The sequence below is a fragment of the Corvus moneduloides genome, chromosome 4, assembly GCF_009650955.1.
Source record: "Corvus moneduloides isolate bCorMon1 chromosome 4, bCorMon1.pri, whole genome shotgun sequence".
NCBI classification, from domain to species: Eukaryota; Metazoa; Chordata; class Aves; order Passeriformes; family Corvidae; genus Corvus; species Corvus moneduloides.
The window spans coordinates 35,982,151-36,004,306 of record NC_045479.1 but is presented as its reverse complement, the minus strand read 5'-3'; the positions used below and the strand labels follow the sequence as shown (position 1 = coordinate 36,004,306).

Genomic DNA, 22,156 nt, shown 5'->3' with positions numbered 1-22,156 from the left:
TACCACACATGCTACTGGCACTGCACTGTAGCAGCTAATGAAGAGCCTCACCGTTTTGGGGACAAAGTAGAGAGAGATGTGGTAGATTCTCCAGAAGCTGTATTGAGCCTCCCATTTGTGCCGTTGCCACTGGTTTGGGATGGAAAGGAGCTTGGTTAGGACTTCAGTACGCTGTATGTGGCACATTTGGTTCTTGGTGTGTGACCAAAGAGGGTGCTGAGCTCACCATTCATGTTACAAAGGCATATGTTTCTGGATTATTGATTTCTCTAGTGTTTTCAACTACTTCGAGTGCCCTGAAAACCCACTATAATTTTTTTCTGGGAGAGAAAGTATGAGTGCTGCTAGTGTGGGCTCCAGTAAGGGGTTGAGAAGGCAAGTGGGACAAATGCTCTCAGGGGCAGTGGGATGCATGTGCTGTATAGCTGAAGCCTTGGCAACAACTGGAAATTGCTGTCAATGGTGTCATATATATTGACCAGTCTGCAAGTTCAATCCAGACCACCATGTCAAACAAGAGACCTTATCCTATTAAATCTGAACCGTGAACTTGGAAAAGAACTCACAGTAGATAAGACAGAAAAGTAAAATGCCTATATGCCTTTCCCTGTTTCAGCTTCCTATCTTCCTCTGCTGCCCAGGGTGGTTTTATTTGCTTCTTATGGCGCTTTGTTAAGGAACGGATCAAAATCATCCAAGTTTTACTTAGGCAGAATTTTTCTTCCACATCTTATTTCTTTTCTGTCTTTTTTTCCTGTCTAGAACAACCAGCCTTAGGCCTTTGAAAAAAATCTTGACAAACAACCCCGTGTTCTGCTTTGCCAGCTGACTGATGAATTAGTTACAGGTATGCTTGCCTAGGCTGCCTCTTCTGCAGAGCTGCCAACAGTGCTTCCATATGAATGAGTGATCACCAGCACTCACAGTCTTCTTCTGTTAGACCTGTATCACTTTCTACCTCTACACAGATGAAGATACCTGGATAGGCAAAAGCTTCAATCAATTTGCTGTTTGGACCCTGTCACATACAATGTGAGTCCGCAATATTAAAGAGAACTCACAGGAGGTGAAACAGATATAAGAAAAACCTAGCACTTGCTAGCCAAGTGCAAATAGCTAGTCCTGTAATGAACTGAGAAATCTAAGTCTCTCAGCTGGAATCCATCTATTTTTCCCTTGTGTTAAGGCCTTTGGGTTTATTATAGTGGTATTTTAACCTACTGGTAGACTGAAAGCAATATGAGGCATAGTCACTACATTCAGGAGGGAAATTTTGTACATTGTAAGGATGCTGCAAGCTTTTTTCTTCCTAGCAGGCAGGAAGAATTAGATTTGCCAATTCCCCAGTCTACAGTGCTTTTCTGAGAATTTTGAATTTTAAACTTCAACTTTTAGACTAACAGCTCAGGCCAAAAAGCTGACTAATTCCTAGCTGTATCCTAAGATCGGGCTTCAGTCTGTGGGAGGGAAATTTTCACTGTGGAAATCTCTTTTTCTCTGAGGTAGAGGTGGCACTATAGGCAAAACAGAGAAAAAGCAGTGCCTTTTGCCCCCTGCCCTTTCCTGGGAGGTGCATTGGGGAGTTCAGGAGTTCAGACAACTATTTAAGTTAATTTTGCTTGAAAGCCTTATGCCAGATGAGTTGCTCCCACACAAGAAGAGAAAGCAAACAAGAAATAAAGAGAAGCTGGATGTGGAGAATTTCCGGTCCCTTTGACAGTTTGGTTGCCAGAGTTTTCCAGGAGGGCAAAGATGCAGTCTAGACAGGAACTCAGCCATACCCTGCGCCAGTGACTGCATCTCTGAGTGGTGCTTTGACACTGTTTCCCTTTAGCTTTCTCTTTTTAATCTGGGAGAACCCTACAGACTAAGGTAGATATCTTAGGAGGAGAAACAGACAATGCAGATAGAGCATGCATGCAAATAGCACGTAGATCCATAGGAAATATCCTGGAAAACATTATGAGGTTATGCTTAGGATATTTGCAGCTGGACTAGACAGCCTGTCAATGGACATTTGGAGAGTGTTGTTTGGAGCAGGCATTTCCAGATGTTCATAAAAGATTGAGAAGCTTTGGATGGTCAACCCAAATCACTTTGTGGCTTATCACATCCCATTGACCAGTTCAGCATTTCTGGCTTCTATTATAGTGCATATGCCCCTTACATCCACCTACATCCACCATGATCCTCAAAACTGGTGGCAACTCACTAAAAAAATCAGCATGCAGTATGGAACCCTTTGGTTTATGATTTATTTATTTCCAGCTCAGCTTCTAATTTTACAAAAGAAGCAAAAAAAAAAAGTCAGCATGCATCAATAAGAGATTAATCTTACATCCCTCTCAAAAATAACTGTTCATAGTTTTTCTCGTTTGTCAGGAACTGTCCTTTTATTCTCAGCAAGTAGCTTCCTGTTATGTGGTTGATGTGCAGATGGTCACTCCTTCACCTTTAGATCCTACAGTGGGCAGACTTAGTAAGCAGTGGTCCTTCTCAACCTGCAAAGCACTCTGTCAAAGGCCATTTCATTTCTTAAAAGAAGTTAATAACACAGTGGATGTGTTTACTTAGATTCTTAGTTTTATTATGCCCAGCCATCTTGTTGTGACAACACAAAAACCTAATGGAAAGTTAAGGTTGAGCAGAGTCATTAGAAAAGCCAGTGTAAATCTTGATTTCTGCCAGAGCTGGGTGACTGGAGGTCAGGTACTGCAATTTTTAATTTTACAACCATAAGCACTGAGTTTGGAAAAGGATAAGTAATTTATTTCTCTTTTGTTAAAGCATGGGTAAATATATTCATGTCACTAAAACATTTGCATTATTAAAGCATTTGAATGAACATGAATAAATTACTAATCTGAAAAGGCTGTAATTATTTTTGCTCAGACAAAAAAAAATAACGTTTTTTGCAGCATCTTTAGGCTTGGATGGTACATTTGCCCTTGTGTAGCTGAGTCACCTGGATCAAAGCCACTTTTGAATAAGACATAGAAAAAATGAAGTATTTGAAAAAATATTTGCTGTCAGCTTCCTCTATTGGAACTACAAAAATAATTGTACTTTTGATTTTACTTCGTTGGAAAAAAAAGAACAACAACAACAACAAAAAAAAACCAAACACCACACTAACCCTTAATTTATTTGGTCAAACCAAAATGGTGCTAACCATCTTCAGTGACCTTTTTCTTAGCTGACAGAAAAAGCTGAGTAATCAGCCAGCTGTGGTAAAAAAGAAAGCCATGTACCTGATGCAGTCTGGTTCTGAATTATCATTTGTGATACCTGTGGATCCCTCAGGAATGCTTCAGCATTTTGAATATTTTGTCTTTCTGTCCAGACACTGAAAAAATGTTCAAGACTGTTCATTCACAGAAAATATATATTTCATTTCTGAATATACAGAGCTGGATTTAATAGCATTCTTGTTTCCTTTTTTTCCTAGAAACTTTTCTTTTCCTTTCTAGCTTTGGGAATTCCAAGTATCTCCAGTGTTAAACATTTTCTCTATAAGTAGTAGCAGACTGACATTTGAAGGAACTGACATGAAAAAAGACTGACTCATTTTAGATGTCTTTGCTGCCAAAACAACAAAAAAAAAAAAATAAAAAGAAACACTAGTTGAAACATGGGAAATTATGATTAGATGCTAGAAACAAAAAATTCACAGTGAGGCCGATCATCCCCTGGAACAGCTTGTCAAGAGATGTTGCATGATCTCTACCCTTGGAGATATTCAAAACTCAACAGGACGTGGCTCTGAGCAAGTTGATATAAGTTGTCCTTACTTTTGAAGAAGCAGCAGGAGCTGAATAAAGTGACCTCTGGAAATCCCTTCCAGCTTGAATGATTCTGTAGTTCAGAGCCTGCCACATGACACATGACAGCAAAGTATTGTTTACGATCATTGTCAGTTCTCAGATTTTAGGTTCAAGATATAATTATCTTTCCTGGTGTATAGATTGCCTTGAATTCTACAGCAAGAAAGATTACATACATTCATATTCATGCCACCATCTTTATAAAACAGACCTGCAACCATTTTTTCCTTGGAAAATTGTTCTTCATATAGCAAGTTCTTGTTCAAGCAGGAGCAATCCCATAAAAGTTTGTAAGTTATATTTTGGTGCAACGTTAGGATTAGATTGTGCTGGCAAACAGAACATATAAGTGAAATATACTCCTTTAAGTTTACTGAATGCTTAATGATAAGTCTATTTCATATATAATATATATACATTATATATGAAATTAATTTACCAACAACTTTTTTGAAAATTGAGGGGTCTTTGGAAATCAAAGCAATGATAATGGAACTTCATGACTTCCTGTGATATGTAGTGTAAGAATCAAAAGTGGTCTGGAGGAGTTAAGGTGTGCTTACCATATTATACATATATGCTTGGTACCTGCTGCAGGCAATAGTGAAAATGCCTCAGCAACTGAAAAAGCAAGCATAGAAATATCTCATTTGAAGCATACTTTCTTTCTTCTTTTCTTTTCCCCCCTCTCTGCTGTTTTTTAAAGTTGTTCAGCTTAGCGTGTTGGAAATACCCAATTTGGTTTTACCTTCATTCGATAAGGAAAACATTAATAATGGGATGGCATAGGATGGTGAAATGAGAAACATACCACTTGATATTTAGTTTGTCTCCCAGTTTCACTTGGTTAGCAAAGTTTCCTCTAGAAAAGGCAGAATGAAAGAAGTCTGACTGAATTTAGCTGGTTTTGTCATACTCTGCCTTCCTTTCTGATTTATATTTTATTAAGCAAAAAGTTAAGCAGAAGTTATAAATAATGTGTTAGCCAGAGGCATCCTCATCCATGACTTAATGGTACTAAAGACTTCCCACATTTCCACACAATTTTAAAAAGAAGACACGGAGCTTCTGAGAAAAGAAAAGAATTTCAGGTTCTGGGCAGCAGCACCACACCTATTGTTACTAGTTTAACCAATTTTAGGAATGCCTAGAGAGCATGGATTAGCAGAGCTAGTATACATGATAATTAATAACTGCTCTTGCTCTTTCATGAGAGTCAGCACTACCAAAGAAATACCTGTGAGAACCAGATCTACTGCATGTAAATCCTTCACAGGAGAAAGAAATACACATTGCTAAGACTCTGGTATTTCCAACAGGCAAAAGTGGTGGAGCAGAAGTGATGGGACATGGTAGTCCTGTGCAGTGCCAGCCTATGATCCTTGTTTCTCATTTATGCTTTAGGAGATGTTTCCCATTCAGGAATGAGATGCAGGAGCCTGCTATACGAAAAACACTTTTCCTGACCTTATCCACACACCATAACATGGAAGAAAAAGAGAATTTCAAGCAGCATGGATCATCAGAAAACCATGCCTTTCCTGGGGGCAAGCCAATAAGCTATGAATGATCCCTGCATCCAGATTTGTTAATGAGAAAGAGAAGATACAGCAGAATAGTATGTTCTAAATTACTGATAATTTAAATCAAATTCTGTCCAGTGATTGTCTAAACCAATAATTAAATTATATCAACCATCACAGCTCTTGGTTGATTGGAGAAGACCTTACTGTCTCCAACTTCTTGCTTTCTTCTTTTCTTTACTAACCCAAGAAAGACTGCTACTTATTAGCTCTTGTCCATGGTGCAAACACAGATCAGGATTTCCTTTTTTTCACCTGACTTTTGCCCTATCTTTGAGGTCTGTCACAGCGGTTGGGAAGGACCAAACTAATAAAAACAGATGTATATATGTATTATAGTTTTTCTTGGATAGCTCTACTTACGATCTTCAACCAAATGAAGACTTACCTTACACAGACTGTGCTGCAATCCATGTAAAGACGATCTTCGAACTTTTTTAATCCATCGGGAAGGTTTTGGACAGGTTGGGAGCTGCTGAAGATCAGTATCTAGCCATTTCCACTCCTATTTCTTCTTACAAATGGAAAGTCTCTGCAAAGGTGTTGCTGTGACATGATGATGCAAAATCAGGCACAGAGCAAGTATCACACATAGTGCATAAGTGCCAGTAATATAACCCATTACTAGACCACTTTGAAAACAACTCATGATTTTTTCCTATTGTAGACTTAACACTTCCTATTTTAAGAAATTTGACTTAAATTTTCCTGGTAATAGAAGTTATTTCATTTAGGAACAAAATCAAAAGATGAGCTAGCAGGCTCCTGTAGCTCCTGGGCTAACAGCTCTGTTTCTGGCTGCAGTTTTGACAGCAAGCTAAAATACTACAGTGGACCTGTGAACTTACTTATTCAAAAGTTAATACGAATACATTTTCCAGTTTTTCTACCTCTTAGTTTTCTTGGAATTCTGTACATGTTCAAGGTTAAGATTACACTATTTAATACCAGCAATAGTTTATTGTTTGTAATTCATAAAAAATGAGGTTTCTTGTTTATTTTTTCTGACTCTGAACTATCTTCTGTCTGAGGTCATATGTTTCTTGCTTTTCATCATATGATTCAGTCTTTCAAAGGCAACTGTTCCACTAGGATGGTGAAAAGGCAACTGAAATAATACAATGTGTCATCAAAATAAAATGTGATGCAATTTTAGTTTATTGCTACTCAGGGAATTCTATTTCAGTATCTTAATCTCTTTATCCAGAAGTGAGATAAGCTAGCGAGCATTGACACTTCTGGTCAGAAATTTTTAGTTATTATATAACTGGCATATAAGTGTTGTTTATACAAGACAGAAATACAATATATTCCCTCTAGACAAAAGACCATTAGCCTTAAAACTTTCATTACTTCTAGATTCACGATATCCTGAAGACAAAAACTTGTATTCTTTTCCAAGAAAAAAAGACTTGATCCTCTAGCAAAAGATGCACAGCCTCCTCACCACATTGAAATTTTAAAAATTGCCTCAGTTGAGGCTTTAACATACTTTTGGTGCTTCTATGTAGCATTAAGCTTATTTCTGAAGGCTTTTGTAATGGTCAATTAAGTCGTCGACAAACTTAGAAAATGCCAGCTTTTTGTGAAAGTGGCACTCGGTAGCAGCTGCTGCCATTACTACAGATCCACTCCACATACCTGCCAGAGACCATAGTCGGGCTTTGAGGGTCTGTTGCTTTTGACTACAAAGTTACAGGGCAGATTAATGGTCTCTCTGCAAAGAACACCTGAGCTGAGCTAAGCTCAATTAGTCAATGTAAGGAATCATAGGAAACAGAAGATGAGTCTGAAGCAAGCTAAGGTGCTTTCTTCTACCTTTGACACTTCACTCAGACTTTCCACAAAATGTCTACAAAGCCAAAAGATAAAAACAAATTAATTTCACTCAAATCCAGAAAGTAAACTGTGGATTCTGCAGTAAAGAATTTTTTTTCAAGACTCAGTAATTGCTCTCCAGTTGCCCAGTTTCCTGGAGTCTAGAATCTGTAATTCCTTGGCTTTTTGGTGTGGTTTTTTTTTTAACTGAATATTATTTAAACTAGTGTTTTAATAGAGACAAAAACTGATGGAAAAACATAATTTCTTAAAATGCCACTCACTGGACAGAGGTGGATCCCCAAAGATGGAACAGATGTCACATTAGTACAGTGGGCAGAGAAAGAACTGTCATGTAAGCAAAACAATCAAAAGGCAAAGTAAAAAAATAAGCAGCTATCAAAGAATAAATACTTTATTGTTCCTTATTTTCACAGAGGCAATTCCTTTTTGCCTTCCACAGAAGCAAAGCTTTTTCAGCATTGAATGCTCTGTTGGCAGCTCAAAGCACTGCAAATCTTTAACAAATCCCAGGACCAACTTCCATGTTTTCTGCACTAAACCAGGATGACAGAGATAACAGTGCAGCTGATTCCTCCCTGATTATGGCCCAGTTCATATCAGAATAAATTGGGAATAGTTCAGTTGAAGGTAAAGAAGTTATTTTAAATTGTTACTGTAGTAAGGCAGAACAAGCCCTGATTCACAATGGGAAGATCAGATAATGTCATATATTGAATACAGATATAAATGCAAGGCTTCACATACTGAGAAATGAATTTAAAAAGTATTTAATATATTGTTTAACTACAAATTAATTAATTTGTTTAATGTTCTATCCGTTGATAAATAATATTTGCATTGACAGCAATTGTACTCCTTGCTGTCTTGCTCTGTACTGCTGTGATAATTATTATTTCAAAACAAAAGTCAGACTATTTCCTCATTTGAGAGACAACATCCATCATACGAATTGTGGATTTTATTTAGAGCATACTGAAGTCCATTGGAAAAACTGCTGTGGCCTTCAGTGAGCTTTAGATCAGTCTCTTGAACAGGTCGGGATTCTTGGGGAAAATAATAGCATGAAACCTTGTAATTAACTCAAAATATATAATTCTTGTGCAGAGGGGCAGTATTTGAAATCTCAGAATAGATGAAACTAAAAGAGACCTCTGGAGGTCACCTAGTCCACTCCAATTTCTCAGGGAAGGGTCAATTACAGTTTGTTTCTCCAGGGTCGTGCAGGAACATAACTCTATTTCTCGACTTTTAAATTAACAACTTTGCCAGTTTACTTTTCTCTTACATAAAACTCTGTACTACATTTTACTCTGTAATTATGGGATCATTTTGGAAAATCTTTTTGGGCCTCTTGTCAAGAGAGTGGAATCCTGTTGTGCATTTTACATTTAGTATTACAATTTATTTTTTCACTGAGTAGGTCATCAGGATTTGAAGTTTTAATGTAATTTTGCAAATTATTGTAATTATTTGTAATTTTGACCTTTTTATGGCTCCATATTTTGATTGCAAAGCACTACACTTCTTTAGTGTGAGCCAGTGAGACTGCAATCAATGGAGAAAAGACTTAAATAGAACTAATATAAAATGGATACCTTTGAAGGTAGATAAATACCTTTAAAATTGTCAAGACCTACCAGAAATGTAACATTCTGAACCTCTCTGCTGTCAGAAGTCACTGCTGAGCCTCAATGAGAATGGCATGCTAAACAGCCGCCTATGTTTCTATACAGATAATGGTCAAATCTTATCCCACTGCTTTTAATTTTATTGTTTCCACTTATTATTGTGTCCATCATCACTTGTAGAACTGCTCCACTGAATATTTTCACCATTTCCCTGGAAGATTATTGGTTGGCATCCCACAACATCCATGTTCTCATGAATCTGCTTATTTTTTACATTGAGAACTGTACAGCAATTAGCTGAGAATAACACCAATTATGAGTGATCGATTGATTGATGTTGTCTGTGAGTACCTGATACTGATTGTTGATGAGAGTTAAATTTTAATTAAAATCGCAGCTTCTCTTACTACTTATTACTAGTTGAGTATCAGTTAGAGTAGCCTTCATGCTTTCATGTCTTCTGGTCACAGCAATGCCAGAAATACATGGAGCAAGGGGCTGGAAAGAGCAAATCTCCAGGGTTGCTGCCTATTTATTGAGGGTATTTTCCTTTGATCAGGAAAACAGGGGGTACGAATCAAGCTAGGATTTTAATGTTAATCCTCATCTGAATCCTCATCTTATATTTTTACATAAAGAGATAGAAGGACATTTGTTTCACAGGTTGCATTTTCTTTCTTCTGTCCCTTTATTCTGATAAGGTACCAAATTCAAGCACATTGTCAATTTTCACAAATTTAGAAGTGACTGCAATGTCTTCTATGAGTAAAGTATATTCTCATATGCTAGAATTGAAAATTTAAATTTATAATACATTTCTAGCATCCATTTAGTGTGTTTTATTGAATGAAAATTTCATGTATGTTTTCAAAAAGATCTGATTTAAATTCCAAAGATCAGAACATACCAGTCTGAACTGCATAAAATGAAAAAGTGTCATTTTAGAAAGAGAGCTCATGAAACTGTTTTCCAGAAGGCCAAGCCTGTCCTGGGGTGCATCAGGCACAGCATCGCCAGCCGGGCAAGGGAGGGGATTGTCCCGCTCTGCTCTGCACTGGGGCAGCCTCACCTTGAGTGCTGGGGGCAGTTTTGGGTGCCACAATATAAAAAAGACATGAAGCTATTAGAGACCATCCAGAAGAGAAGCAACAAGGATGGTGAAAGGTCTGGAGGGGAAGCCATATGAGGAATGGCTGAGGGCACTTGGTCTGTTCAGCCTGGAGAACGGGAGACTGAGGGGAGACCTCATTGCAGTTATAACTTCCTTGTGAGGGAAAGAGGTGGGGCAGACACTGATCCCTTCTTTCTGGCGTCGAGTGACAGGACCTCAGGGAATCGCCTGAAGTTGTGTTGGGGAGGTTCAGGTTGAGTATTAGAAAAAGGTTCTTCACCCAGAGGGTGACTGGGCACTGGAATAGGCTCCCCAAGGAAGTGGTCACGACACCAAGCCTGACAGAGAAGAGTTTGGACAACACTCTCAGGCACATGGTATAACTCTTGGGGATGGTCCCATGCAGGGTCAGGAGTTGGATTTGATGATCACTGTGGGTCCCTTCCAATGCAGTATATTGTGTGATTCTTTGATTTGTGTCTTGTATATTACTGAAACAATTCTGAATCTCTTAAATTACTGAAATTTTTGTGGTGGGAAAGAGCAGTGACAAAGAACAATTCTGAAAGTAGTGAGGGACATAGTCCATCTGATCTTACCTGAAATGATGTTTCAGACTTCACAGCTTACACTGAGAAGGCTCTGTTATCAATCAGTGACCTTGTTAGCATTTGCAGTGGGCAGGCTAATTAATGATGCTGCTTTGCATGGATTTGGGGACGAGTAGGAAACAGATATAACATAATTAAACTATGGTAAAGTTTCAGATTTGAACTATTACTACTGAAAACGTTGGTGGCTATGTCAGTTTAATCAAAACTAATATATATGCATGGATTTACTTTGCATCAGTTAATTTTGGAGCACAATCCCAAATATGGCTCTCTGTTAAATGCTATTTTTGGAAGTATGTGCTGTGAATTAAGAGCTGAGTAGCATTTCCTACAGACTTTAATTCCCTGGGCAGAATGTTACCTAGAACTCTGTTACCTAGCAAGAGTTTCCCAGCCTGTATTTCACTGGGTGCCATCATAGTGGCTCAAGCCCTCAGTATCCATGCTAGTGTGAAATACTAGGGACTGCAGGGACGACAGGACAGGGGACTGGGGATGCATATCACTGTTGTGAGGAGTATCATAATTCCTGAGGATGTTGCCGTGTAGAACGGATTTGTCAGCAAGTCAGTATTCTTACCTTAGTAGACACAGTGCTACGTTTAGTTGACTTGCTCTGACTGTGTTCAACTTTTAACCTGTTTTATGTTGGACTGCAGGGTTAAACTAATTATATTGAGTAGATTTAAAAATTCCTTGCATATCTTGAAAGCATAGAGACTTTGCAGTTTGCACATCCACTACATGGAAGCTATATCATTTTCTAGGAAAAATAAATACAGAATCACAGAATATTCTGAGTTGGAAGGGATCCACCAGATTCATCAAAGTCCAGCTCCTGGCCCTGCACAGGTCAGCCCCAATAATCACAGTGTGCGCCTGAGAGTGTTGTTCAAACGTGCATTTACAAGACTTTATCTCCAAACATACATATTAAAAAAGCACATACCCAAGGTGCAGCAAGGAGTACAGCATGGAACATGTCAATGTTCCTGTTCCAGATCACTGGCTTCAGGGGCTTCAACATATTATGCCAAAGACTGAGTTAATCAGTGTGGTGGTATTTTGCCAGATGGCACAGGGATAATTAAGTGAGGTATTTTTTTAGGGAGAATAATAAGGAAAAAAATTTAAAAAGGGAAAAAAAAAAAAGATTAAGCTCCTCAGCCAGTGAGGCACTGATAACAGGCCAATATTCCTACCTGGCTCCTTCTAAGCTAGAGAGGTTTAATCTTTGCAGTCCTAAGGCTAGGATCAAGAATTCTGAACAACTGACTTAGAGAACACCAAGGAAGTTGAATCAGTTGTTCGCAATTGCTTCAGGAGAATCTCAGACATATAAGCTGCCAGCAAATGCTTCAAGAAGGTCTCTCGCTTTCCCCCTGAGTCCCTAGAATTAATGAAACTCATCAAAGCTTTCAAAGGAGGATGCAAATTTAGGGAAAAGATGATAAAATGGGTGTGTGGCTCCTGCATGAGCAAGTAACCTGTGTTGGTATCTAAATTGATGGAAAATTCACAAATTGTGTTCACCAAAGAACACAACAGAGATAACAGTAAATGTCATGTTAGTTACCATAGTGCCTGCCTTTTTGATTAACCCAGTGCCTTCTGAAGTTCAAAAATTAATATAGCAGCTAGTTATTTTACAGACACTTGATTGTTCTAGCTGCTTGGCAGTGTAGTCCCTTTAAGCTTTTCCATTATACTGTCTCCACTGTATTTTGTGCAGTAGAGCGCTTAGACAAAAATACTGGCTTCAGAGCAATGCATGGCTGAGGAAACTGATACACACAGCTGAAATGTACTTACAAAAATCTGCCATGTTTCATCACAGATCTGTGACATAATGTACACAAAGTTTTCCAACATTCCAACATTCAAGCTTAGAAACGTCAGCTGTATTGGACAAAGGGATTATGATACAACTGTAAAAATTTTCATGTGCATCCAGTGTTTTATAATGATTCTTATCAAGTAATTTGGAGTAGTAGGCAGTCCATCAATAAATTAACTACGTTTCAAGCCTAAAGGCGACTCCAGAGCTGCCAGAGGAATAAGCCAAGGAGCCAGATGTCACTAGAAATGTTTCTGTCACTAGCTGATGAGTCCTGTGGCTGCCACCAAAGAAGAGAAGGAATGGGATAATGTATTGCCTTATTTTTCTGAGGCTAGCAGTCTCTGCATCAATCTACTGCAATTCTTTTGCCTTCTGAAGTAAATATTTTAATGTTTTTGCATTTTCTTCCAAGCTAAAACATGTTTATATGTGTCAGGAAGTGGAGTTTCTAGCATTTAAAAAATGAAATTGTTGTTTATTATTGATCAATACTGCTGTATATTCTCAGCCTTTAGTGTCACAGTTTGAGAGTGGCAGTGTTCAAGGCAAGGTTGGAGCAATCCGGTCTGGTGAAAGGCATCCCTAACCATGGCAAGCAGATTTGAACTAGATATTCTTTAAGGACCCCTCCAACCCAAACCACTTTGATACTATGAAATGAAACTCTGCTCTGGTTGTGATCTGATCTCGTGGATTAGTAACTCTTTGATTGTCCATGAGGATGAAATAAGTAGGCCTTGGAGCCTTTATGGAATTAAGGCTCTACTACCACTTTCTGGCATTGAGAAACATCCAAAGCCACAGCGCCAGTGTCCAAAGAAGGTCTGCTTTATTCACTGTCTGGGTTTTAATCAGTCACAAGGCAACACAAGTACATTCTGGAAGGTACTGAACTCTTTTTCATCAGTGATACCCCATTCTGATACTGTAATACTCATTGCACGGACAGTAACACTCTCTTTATCCTTCTGTTTTTAACGGCTACCCTTCACTCTAGCACTATAGGTAAGTTTAACTCGAATTTCATTCACCTGGAAAGCAGATTAGTCCTACACACTAGTTCAGAGTAAAGCCTAGGCTGATATACTGATATACTGCATAATAGCTCTGGCTTGTCTTTCGACCTCAGCAAGCTTTTGTGCTTCTGATGTGCAGGTGGGTTAGATCCAGTGAATGAATTTACAAACATTTCTACACTATCAGTCAGACTGAGGTCGGTAAACAGAGGTCTGAGCCCATCTGAATCTAGATGTTTTTCTACCTCCCAACACGGTTTCCTTCAGAGATCCTGTTCAGGATTGGGCTGAGGGTTGCCACACTCCGGAAGGTGAGAAGCCAGATGTGATGGGAGAGCTTCTGAGCAGGACTCAATTGCTTTCTAGGTGAAAATATCATCCAGGACATAGCTACCCACTTCTGTCTCCATCTCTCTGACACACTGCTCTGCTGCTCCAAATGTAGTTTAACACACTGTGGCAAATGGCTTTAAAAGTGGGCACTCGAATTTCACTGTTCTGCCACTTGAAATATTATTATAACGTGGTTTTCCTCCTCTGCCACATGCAGGCTTGCCTAATCACAGTCCAGTATTTACCGTGCAAGATGAACTTTGGACTTCCTCAACTATGGACTTAACTAAAGCTAAGCAAGAAACTGCAAACATTAAGTCAATCATATTTCCCTAAACCACCAAAGTAACCTCTTTACTACGTTTATTTTTATGCAGCAAGCAAAAAGAGGGTTTGGCCATTTTGTTTTGGTTTTGTATCCACAGCACACAAGAAAAAGGGTAAGATTACACAGAAATTGGATCAAATAGTATATTTGTAAGCCTGAGTTTTTATTTATAATGTATTGACAGATTCTGCCTATTTTAATTGAATGTCTTATAACTCACCTTGTGAAAGACAGCCTGCTATTGGAATCAACCTATGATACCAGATCAGCAGCCTCTGGTTTGTCAAGTCTTTATATAGAAACAGAAACCAAATATTTCTAAAAGGCAACTGTGCTATTAGACTGGGCTTTAGATTCCAAGGCCATGAGGATCAAGTGGATTAGGCCCAGGTCTTTGACTTTAGGTTGATTACAGAAAATGATCAAGACCTTAGGATGCCACAGGAATTCTCTCTTTACATCCAGAGAGAGATAATTCCCTTCCCAGTATGGATCTGGACATTTGTCTTCTTTATTTCTTTGAGAGGTTTCTACTTTCAGTATTTTCATCAAGAAGAAAAGGATGGAGTGACCAGCAAAGGTACCAGTGCTGTGATTGTGCAAAGAAAATGACACAGCAATTGGCATTTCATACAGGACCAGAGGAGTTCTCATATTATATGAGAGCCCATCCAGCATGCCTGAGTACATAACTGGTCAGCTGAACCATTGCTCTCTTCCGTCTTTCACTTCTGAATGCTGACTTTTTAAAAAGCTGGCATATTGGTAACTTTTATTGTGAAAAAATTATAATTTGTCATGTGTGAAGACAAGCTGCCAGAGAAACAAACCCAGGATATCAGTCTATTTTCCTTCCTGAAAATTTCCTCTGAACCCCTTTTTTCCACCACTGGGATGTAGTCACCTCTCTTGATCATTGCTGGAGTCTGTGAAAATGCACTGCACTGTGTTCCTGAGGCTCTCTCATGTTTCTCTGCCTCTGATGCAAACTGTCGAACCTGTGGGGTTTTTTTCTCTAACTAGAATACAAAGTTACTTAATTTGAAGGGTCACAATACTTAAAAGGTAGAAAAAGATATCATAATACCCGGAGAGCTGGGGTTTTTTGACCTGTACATCATCTGTTGTCTGTGTTGAAGGTTTTTAGTCCTGTGGTTATCATGGACTGAGGCATAAGCATCTGTAGCTCCCTTCCTCCCTCTGTTAGCTCTCTGTTGAAGAAAACATAGAGAGTTATTTACACTGTTTTAAGAATATCCTTTCAAATTTAAAAGAAAAATCCAAGACCTGTGTGAACTTTAGCTGAGAGCTAACATGGAAGAGAATATGGCCTTAATATCTTTCAGTGTAAACACAGATATTTTTAAATAAAGGAAAAAAGCCAGTAATTCTGACTCATCTTTTTTTCTTAAATTGATGTAATTTCAGTTGGCCTTCTGTGGAGAGAAAGAATAAGGGAAAATAAGTGGGATAAACTTAAGATGCAGCAACAGAAATTTATAAATTCATTTACCATAAGTATTCTCCATTAAGTTTTTGCTGTTCTTTGTTTTAGGGTTTATATTGCCGTATTTCATATTTCAATGATTTTGGAGTCTTCTTTTTTTTCCTAAGAGATGCTATGACTTTTCTATATGCTACTAAACATATGTTGTTTAAAACTCACTAGTACATACTTTTGACTGGTTAAGCATTATTCAAATCCTTTTATCATAAAAGTCTATTCTCGAAAGATCACCTTATTCTAAGGTTACTAAAATGAAAGCAAAAGCCTTGCACATTAAGACTCTTTTTTTCCAAAAGATTTCCATTTTCTTCTCCAGATCTGCCACTTTACTTGCTAGTTGTATCATGAAAAGCTGTGCTTATAGCAGACCTATTGTGGAGTGAAAAGAGAAAATGCTTTGCTACAAGGCAGTAGCTAATCCACTATTCTTCAGGGACTGATATTCATCTATCCTTCAATAAAAGCTAATGGTTAAATAGACCCAATGCACTCAGCTAATCTAGGAAGAAGCTGATGGCTGGGGGTTGGGATTCAAAGTTCATGCTGAAGTGCTATTCCTGAAGACAAAGATATTCTTACATTTGCCTTAGAAAAAAATGACAATGCTAAAAATATCAGGTGGCTTTCATTCTCAAATACATAGTTTTATGAAACAGAATCTATGGCACCTGAAAAAGTTAAATTTTATTAATTTTTAACCATTCATTGCTTTTATGAATTTTTCTTTTTAAGGGATGTGAATATTTAAACAAAGGGATTACATTTTAAATAACCTTCTGTCTAGTGTTTTGCTACTTGAATTCCAACACCCTTAAGAAGATACCATGGTTTTTTTTCATGAAAAGCAATTTTTGCAAAGCCCTTCCAGAAGGAAGGGAGATGACAACACCGCATTTCTCTCTGTATAACTACCATCCCAGTTAAAGCTACTGCTGTGCTGTGCATATCAAACAGTCCAGTGCAAGAAGGAAAGCTCACTTGAGAAATCAACAATGAAAACAAAAGCCCACAACTAACACCACACACTACACAAGGGCAGAGAAAATTTTTATAAGCAAGGTTGTGACTTAAAATACAGTATATATATTCTGAACAACTGCTGTAGCAGTTGTGTATGAGTGCAGATATATCACTGCTTTTAATAGACAGCCTAAAATTATTTTGTCTGTGCTGCAGGACATTTAAGTTAGCCATACTGTGACTAAGCCTGAAAACAAAATGACCTGAATATACAGATGTATTGTTTAACTGCAGGACATTGGTCACAAAAGGCCTAATTCTGGTACCCCTGAAAACAGTGGCAATAGCTCCCCTGATTTCACCAGAAACAGGACAGAATAGTAACTAGGAGCACAGCTGAAACTGGTGGCTGAAGGCCTTATTTCAGGACCTTCTCATAGTGCAGGTGATGAAACGCCATGCACTGCAGCAAAATGTCACACCTCTGTACGTTAGTGGGCTGCTGGCAGAACATCTGTGTTTTCTCAGAAACACAGAACCACTATTGGATACCTGCTGGGTGAGAGGGTTTCAGGATTTGTGTCTTTCCACAAACTTAATACTGCCAATATTTTTTCTCTTTCTGCATCTTTCTCCTCATTTGTCAGTTAAAAAAATACAAACCTGTGTGTGTATCTTTCATTTTATAGGGTTTTGTGCACCTTTTCAGTGCCCTTTAATTTTAATCCCTCTTTTAAAGGATGTTTGTTAGTAGGGCATCATCTTTCTAGCTGAGGCCAGACTGTATCCCGCGGTCCAAAGAGAAGCACTACTATGACAACAGCTCTTCTTTCCCTTCAGCATGCATCAGTGAGGATAGTCTGGGGACAAATACAGTCTTGCAATAAGCTCAAAACCATCCATTTGCCTTGAAAAGCTGAGAAAAGGGGAACCTCTGTGATCTGCATATTGGCACCAAGTGGATTGAGCTACTCAAGGGTTTAGGGATGGAATACAGATGCTCACATAGCAGATCTCGTACATAATTTTTGTGCAGGTCTCTCAGTCCTCGTTACTGTAGAATTTATATCATATTAGTTCAGAAGTGCAAAGTAATATGGAGTCCAAGCAGTCAGTGTTGGAGACATATCTGAGATAACGAATCTAATAGGTGGAAACCATAGAGCTGGCTAAAGGACAGCAATTTTAATGAGCTGTTCAAAATCTCTCAGATTACTATGTAAACTCACGCTATTTCAACATATATGAAAGTTGCAATTTGATATCTGAGATGAATTTGCTCTATATTACTGACTTCATCTGAAAGCTATCTCAAGACCTCTATATTATAAGGGTCAAGATCTGTTAAGACAGATCTTGTTAAGACAGTCTGAGAGATATTTATTTTCAGATTATCATATATTGCAATTAAATAGGAAAGACACATATTTGACATTCATAAATAAGTCAAACACAGTTTTGGACATTATAAAATTGATCCAGAAATAAAATTTCTCAGTAGATTTTTGTAATATGGTAGGCTACTTTTTTTGTTTGTATCTACTGAAGTTTGATAAAAGTAGATTTGGTTGAGCAGCTCACAGGTGCCTCATGCAGTAAGGGCTGCCGTGACAGGTAGTCACCAGGCAGCATAGTCCAGGTATGCTACCACTAAGAGTCTGGATGGGACCTGTTGGCTGTTTCTACTGCCATCTCTTGAAAAATAAGTCAGAAGAGGTACAGTACCTGGATCCTGTCAATGCAGGATGAAATGGTGCCTTACTGTTTGACTGCATTTACATTCTTAATGGTCTTGGCTCTGGCAGGATGATAAACCAGGCAATGAAGATTGTGAATTCATTACAGCCCATCTCTCATTCTGTCATTGCAACACACTGACGCATGTTTCTAACCCTGACATTGAGAAGCTTGGGAACTTCATCTTTTCTCATTGCACATTACTTTTCAATTAGCTATTTATTCCATGACAATCTTCCATTCTGTTACAGCTTGCTTACTGAGCGTTGTTCTGACAAAGACTGTAGTAGGAGGTACTGTCGCACCCAGCCCGGGTAATCAGGAGAACCAGATTTCTGCTCCAACCTGCTGAAAAACACTTCCCAACAAGAAAGTTTTCAAACTTGTTAGAAGCAAAAGATCTTCCCCTTCAGTTTGTTAACATTCAGCAAGTCAATTCCTTTGAATATGCTTGTGAGACAGACTTGTTTAAAAAGTAATCACTGAGGGCTGTGACTGATCTGTATCACACAGTTAGCAATTTATGAGTACATGCCATTTCATTTTCTCAGGGTGTCATTTTTTTGCTAAATTTAAGCGACACTGAAAAATTAAAATATTTGGAGGGTTCTCTGACTCTGTCTTTTCAATCAATTATACTGAGTGATTACAAGTGGAAAGGCCTGGGTCATTCAAATGTAGTTTTCCACTGAAGAAACACTGCAAAATGCAGATTAGGCATTTGATGTAAGACAAAGGGATCACAGTCATCACGAAAAATAGAACTAGGAGTACAAAATAGTCAATATATGAGGAGAATACATGGTAAAAAAATTATTTCTCAACATAAATACATATTACATTTCTTTTTGCCTCTTCTGCTTTTCTAGAAACAGCCTCCTCTGCTTTTTAAATGTCATCCATATTTATCAGACTGCATGGTTCTTGACATTTAGGAATATTTTTTCATCAAACTGTAACTGAAGCTTTGACAAAGGGTACTAATTATCAAGGGACTAGATTTTTTTTTCCTTTTTTCCCCTTTTTTGAAGGAGCAGAAGGCTGCAGAGAAAACATGAACTGTCAGCTACTTTTAATACTCCTATAGCAGTCTCTCTGTCCTTATTTTTGAACATACCTAGAAATAAGAATTTAAGTGTTTGCTGAAGCATGTAGAAAATGCATTTGGAATTGAGTAACTTGATTTTAAATGACAGAGGTCATAAGACTATTTACTTTAGTAAAGAGTTTCCACCTGTTAGAACTACATATAATCCCTACTGAAGGAAATTTTACTAATATTTTTAAATGTAGTTACTGATTATTCACCAATGATGATTTAATTGACTATGGGATGCATAGCTTGTACAATGTCACGATATGGTGACTAAAAAATTGAAGCATGAAAAATTGAAAAAATGCTCAGTTACTAAACAGAAGACCGCATTAAAAAAAAAAAATGTACACTGTGCTGTTTATCAGCAAAAGTTGTTCCTGTTAGAAATAACCTATTTTCTTGTCCTTATTGGCAGTAAAGACATACTGGACCCTGATCAGAAAGATGATCGTTTTTCACAAATCCCTTTTATGAGCCTGCAAATGAAGCCTAATATAAGTGTACAGATATACATCTGAAATCTATTATTCATCCATTTTCAGTTGCCTAGCAATGGCACAACTGCAAAGGAAAGAACAGTATGTGGTGAGTACTACATGTTTTCTTTATTGTTATCGATAACTTTGTGTCCATATATATCTTCATTATGATCTCGCCTGCCATCACATATAAATTATTTGATTTCCTTGACTTGTCAAACACAAGCCACTTAGTTTGAAGTGAGATTTTTAAGTAAGAAAAAATACCAGATATTCCCATTACAAAATCAATTTTAATTTAGTTGCAATATCAAAGCCTGCTTTGAATACACACTCCATGAATTCAGCTGTGCTAATAGCAACACTTAAGTCAGATTATCTGAACAAGTTTTACAAAAATTTAAGGCTAAACACAACTTTCGTGTCTGGCCCAGCCTTGTTTTAATGTCATTAATTGCAAATTGACACATTGCCTACTCTATCTAACCATAGTGTAAGAAAAGAATAAGGCCAGTCCTAGTAAACCCTCAGGGATGACAACTGCCAAACAGCTACCTGAAACAGCAGAAAAGAAATATAGATCTCAGTATTCTTAAAATTCAGCACCTTCTATACAGTCAACTTTACTTCTTGTCACTCCTTTTTATCCTGCACAAAATCCCTATCAATGTTTTCCTGTCACAGTTTTTAAATAATCAGACATTTAGGAAACAGAAAGGAAAAGAAATTAGCTCTTCCCCTGAAAAAAATGCATAACAGACCACCTCTGCCTGGCTCTGCATAATTTACAACTTGCAATTTTCTCCCTGAGAGACAATGCATCATACCAACCTAAAGCAAACAAACAAAAAACCAGAAAAAACCCTTCTCCCCCTTCACTTTTTTCATACATTAATGAAAACTAAGGCATTCTTGGCAATACTGTCCCTCTTATTGATTAGTGTCTCCAAACGCACAGAATATTGATTGACACTGATTTATGTCTTACAGCTCCACATAAATTTGGTACTCCTTTCCTCTTTTTGATTTATCCACCTCAGCATCAACTCCTAGAAACTCTCTGGACTTCAGTGGATCAAGATAAACCAGAAAGGTTTAAGGATGCAAAGAGATGCAGTATATGAAGGACATGCTTCTGCTGGATGCGGCTCTTTCCAGGTTATGGGTTTCAAGCATTGCAGAATGTGTGGCAAAAGAAATTGTGGTTCAGTACAGAATGAATTGTTCACTGGCCATTTTCCATGTGGGGTGGTGAAAAGGATGATCTGATCCTTCTTCCCTCATGGAAAATGTCATCGTCCCTCTTGAAGTTTTCTAGTAACTAGAAAAACAAGAAATTGCCCTTCCTACTCTCAGTAATTCTAGTGCCCCAGTATATAGCTGTTAGAGATATTTTCATGCCAGTCATTTGATTTAAGGAACCACTGAAGTTTTGCACTTTTGTATCAAGTTCTGAAGGCACTTTTGTACCACGTCCTGAAGGTGTACAAGTTTCAACAGGATTTGGCTCACTTGTGTTCTGCATATGTGTATAGGTAGATAATTTAGTAGCAGACCAAAATGAAAGCAAGACTGCATAAGTTACAGAGATTAAAGGGTTTACCTTTCCTGCATGGAGGACAGTCATAGAGGGCTTCAAGAGGAAAACTCTCAATGCATCACGTTCCACAGGCTCTCCTCACCTGTGTTTGTCTCTCCAGCCTCTTTCATTGCTAGACATAGAGGTTTTTTTTCTCCAAGATTCAAGTGGTTATTATAAATTCACTACTTCACTATTTCACTCAGAACAGTTGTAAAATATCACCTATGATCTGAGAAATAATCAACTATTTATCCTGATCATGAAAAATCTCTATAGTGCCTACTCCATGGTAGGACTTTCACATATGGTCAATTTACCCAACCTGATATAAATGCTGTAGCCAGGTGCACCAGCTAAGACAGGCATCCCTTCTGGTTTCTGCAATCACCTACTTTTGATTATTTTTGCTGGCAGACAGAGCACAGAAATTTCATGGTGCAGTATAAACAGCCTTAAGGAAATAGAACATTTGAAGGATGGTGTACATAGGAGAGAAGAGAGAAGTAAGTAGAATTAAAATGTAGCAGACCCCCTGAGAGAAATTATTGCCTGGCAATTTAGAGTAATTTCCATTTTTAAGTAGTCCTTGTGAGGAAGAGCAAAAGTCATTTTCAGTCTAGCATTTGAATATTGAACTAATGGAGAAATGGTAGCTCTGCAGTGGCTCCGGCAGAGA

The 22,156-nt window shown here is 38.0% G+C and overlaps 1 long non-coding RNA gene across 2 annotated transcripts in view; it reads right to left on the bottom strand.

The window, feature by feature from the left end:
* The window catches only part of LOC116443298, a 33,334-nt gene extending 11,468 nt beyond the window's left edge, over nucleotides 1-21,866 (bottom strand). The window contains exons 1-3 of one of the 2 annotated variants that reach the window (XR_004239809.1): nucleotides 15,207-21,866; nucleotides 5,796-5,953; nucleotides 3,792-3,869 (exon numbers count right to left, since the gene is read on the bottom strand). This is a non-coding gene — a long non-coding RNA (uncharacterized LOC116443298). Of the gene's footprint in view, nucleotides 1-3,791; nucleotides 3,870-5,795; nucleotides 10,301-15,206 lie in introns of those variants that run through there. The other variant, XR_004239808.1, reaches the window with a different exon arrangement.
* Nucleotides 21,867-22,156: the final 290 nt, after the last annotated feature.